Source organism: Bos indicus, chromosome 21 (genome assembly GCF_029378745.1).
Source record: "Bos indicus isolate NIAB-ARS_2022 breed Sahiwal x Tharparkar chromosome 21, NIAB-ARS_B.indTharparkar_mat_pri_1.0, whole genome shotgun sequence".
NCBI lineage: Eukaryota > Metazoa > Chordata > Mammalia > Artiodactyla > Bovidae > Bos > Bos indicus.
The window spans coordinates 30,570,408-30,573,834 of record NC_091780.1 but is presented as its reverse complement, the minus strand read 5'-3'; the positions used below and the strand labels follow the sequence as shown (position 1 = coordinate 30,573,834).

Here is a 3,427-nt window from a genome sequence, read left to right as displayed (position 1 = left end):
GAGCCCTCAGGGAAGCCCAGAATTACTATATGATCCTGCAATTTCATTTCTGGATATACACCCCAAAGAACTGAAAGCAGGGAATTGAATAGATATTTGTACACCAATATTCAGAGCAGCATTACTCACAAAAGTTTGCCTTTTGTGAGTAATGCCCAAATGCCCACCAACTGATGAATGGGTAAGCAAAATGTAGTATATTCATGAGATGGGATATTTATTCTGCCTTAACAAAAAAGGAAATTCTGATATATGCTGCAACACGGATGAACTTTGAAAACATTATGCTAAGTGAAATAAGCCAGACACAAAAAGATAAAATATTGTGTGGTTTCACTTACATGTGGCACTTAGAATAATCAAATTTATAGAGACAAGGAACTTCCCAGTGATCCAGTGGCTCAGCCCCTGGGCTCCTGGTGCAGGGGGCCTTGGTTCAATCTCTGGTCAGAGAACCAAATTCCCACATGCCATGACTAAAGATCCTACATGTTGAAACTGGAAGATCCCATGTGTTGCAACCAAGGCCCCTCGCAGCCAAGAAAAAAAAAAATATAGAGACAAAAATTAGAATGGTGGTTACCAGGGGCTGAGGGGAGAATGGGGAATTGTTTAAAGGGGACAGAGTTTCAATCTGGGAAGATGAAATAGTTCTGGAGTAGGATGGTGGTGATGGTTGCACAACAATGTGAATATATGAATGCCACTGAACTATACACTTAAAAATGGTTAAAATAGTAAATTTTGTTTATTTTACTGTAATTTAAAAAAATGAAACACATACAGAGTACAGGGTGGTACCCAATCCAGAATTACCCATTGCCTCTGATTATTTATAGCCACTGTATCTCTTTTAACCTAGCAAAAAGTCATTTTTAAAAATACAATACTTACTTGTTGAACACACCAGGCGGGTTGTTATGGAAAATTTCTCACTTTCTGATTTTGTGCTTCTGTTTCTTTGTGTTGTCATTTGTCTGGTTCCTCAACTTTCTTTATTTCCGGTAAACTGGAATTAATATCTAATGGTTGATGTGCCTGTGTGCTCAGCCGCTTCAGTTGTGTTCAACTGTAACCCTATGGCCTGTAGCCCAGCAGGCTCCTCTGTCCATGGGATTCTTCAGGCAAGAATACTGGAGTGGGTTGCCAGGCTCTCCTCCAAGGGATCTTCCAAATACAGGGATCAAACCACCCCTCTTTCCCTCCTGCTTCTTCTGCTTTGCAGGAAGATTCTTTACCCACTGAGCCACCTGGGAAGCCCCGATTGATAGATCCAGGTAAAACATTTTTTTGGCTAGAATAAATAATTACCATTGATCTTGCATACTTCAGATTATATCACCACTGAAGACACAATCTTGCTGAAGGTTAGTAAACCACTAGCAAAACTCAAGATTACTTTCTCAGAGTGGTGACAGTCTGATATCTCCATGTTACACTTAGATTGTCCCCCCTGCCTCTAGAAGGTAACCCATGTAGCCTCAGTCATTTAACCTTGATGGATAAGCCTCCTTTACAAGGGTTTGCAGATTTCTGCTTTTTCTAATCTTACATTTTCCCCCTACCCTAGAAAGAAGAGCACTCCCTCATCAACTGGGACTCTATTACTGCTAGAAAAGCAGAATAAATCTTTAATTCTTTTCGTTTTAGTGTGGAGAGGTTTGCAGTAATGGGCACTTCCCACACAGAGATGCTATCATACTGAAAGACAAATGTTTTCACCTTTTAGCTGTGTGTGAGCAAACGCCATAACTAATTCAGTTAATTTCTGAGACTACGTTAGCTTTTCTACCGTCTATTATTTTGTTGAACCACCTTCGCGCCACAGAAAAGTGCCAGATACCTCAAAGCCACCGGGGGCCGTGAGAGGCCAGCCCGCTCTACAGCTGTGCTTTGTATTCTGATTTTCACTGGAAGGTATGCAGGACGTTCCTCCGAGCCAGATGTTGTGTCTGGCCACGGAGGTGTCGAGGACGTTCTGGGTCCCCGGAGCTGCAGGGGTGAGCGCTCTGCCAGCAGAGATCTCCGGGATAAACAGCAGTCACCCTACGCTCACTTCCGCTTCGGGGTCGTTTGCATCAGTCCCCTTCATCGCTCACCGCTAGAGGGCCGTTTATATACTTTTTAAAATAGTATAAGTTTCCATGCACACAATCAGAAATGAAACACAGTTTTGAGAGTAGTTAAAAAAGAAAAAAAAAAGAAAACTTTACCGAAAAAATTATGAGAAAAAATTTACATGCAAGTCTTAAAACAGGTTAAAATAATCTTGATATTTTTGAAAGGACCTAAGAAAAAGACAGATCATCAACTGCCCGGCTAGCTCAGTCGGTAGAGCATGGGACTCTTAATCCCAGGGTCGTGGGTTCGAGCCCCACGTTGGGCGGTTGCTTTATGATGTCTTTCCAACGTGATATCAGTTCTCACCATCTTTAAAAAGTGACCTCAAACCAAAAGTTCTTGTTTTCAAACAATACATTAAAAACTACTAAAACTGAACAAGTTTAAAAAGGAAACATTAAAACTAGAAAACAATTTCAGATTATAAATACACAGCTAAAGAGTATATGTGTAGAGAAGTATTTGTTACTGAGTGGTCTATTTGAAAGGCAGTGGAATGCCAAAGGTTAAGAGATAGAGGACATGAAAAATTAATGAAATTGTAGGGTTGAAGTGATCTCTGTCAAGATGTTTGAAATGCATAGTTTTTACTTTATGCTCTGCCATACGCGAAAATTAGTTTGGATATCAGCTTTGATTCACAGGGTTTCCTATGCATATTCATTTCATATCCTTGAATTCCTCTAAGTAAATTAATTTACTTTGGCATATGGGAAGGGCTTGTGGTTTTTATGGGCTATTTAAACCACTGTGGCTTCTCTGGTGGCTCAGATGGTAAAGCGCCTGCCGGCAATGTGTGAGACCCGGGTTTGATCCCTGGGTTGGGAAGATCCTCTGGAGAAGGAAATGGCAACCCACTCCATTACTGGTAGGCTACAGTCCATGGGGTTGCAAACAGTCAGACACAACTGAGGGGCTTCACTTAAACCACTGTAAGATTGTTTTAGTGATTAGTTAATCAGGTAGCTATTGTGGACAGACACAGGACTTAATCCTTTTTTTCCTAAGTTAGTGATCCAAACTGCAGCAATTTTGGAGTCTCATATTTCATTTAATATCCTGTGATAAACCATAATGGAAAATAGTAAAAAAAGAAGGTAAATATACGTGTCTGTTTGAGTGCTGAGTGATAGTCGCTCAGTCAGACTCTTTGCAACCCCATGAACTGAGGCACCAGGCTCCTTTGTCCATGGAATTCTCCAGGCAGGAAAGAATACTGGAGTGGGTTGCCATTTCCTTCTCCAGGGGATCTTCCTGACCCAGGGATCCTGCATTGCAGGAAGATTCTTTACCATCTGAGCCACAA

The 3,427-nt window shown here is 41.2% G+C and overlaps 1 non-coding gene across 1 annotated transcript; it reads left to right on the top strand.

Annotated features, from left to right (window-relative positions):
- The first annotated feature begins 2,313 nt into the window (after positions 1 to 2,313).
- TRNAK-CUU (transfer RNA lysine (anticodon CUU)) lies at positions 2,314 to 2,386 on the top strand. Its single transcript has one exon. It is a non-coding gene; the product is annotated as a tRNA-Lys (tRNA).
- Positions 2,387 to 3,427: the final 1,041 nt, after the last annotated feature.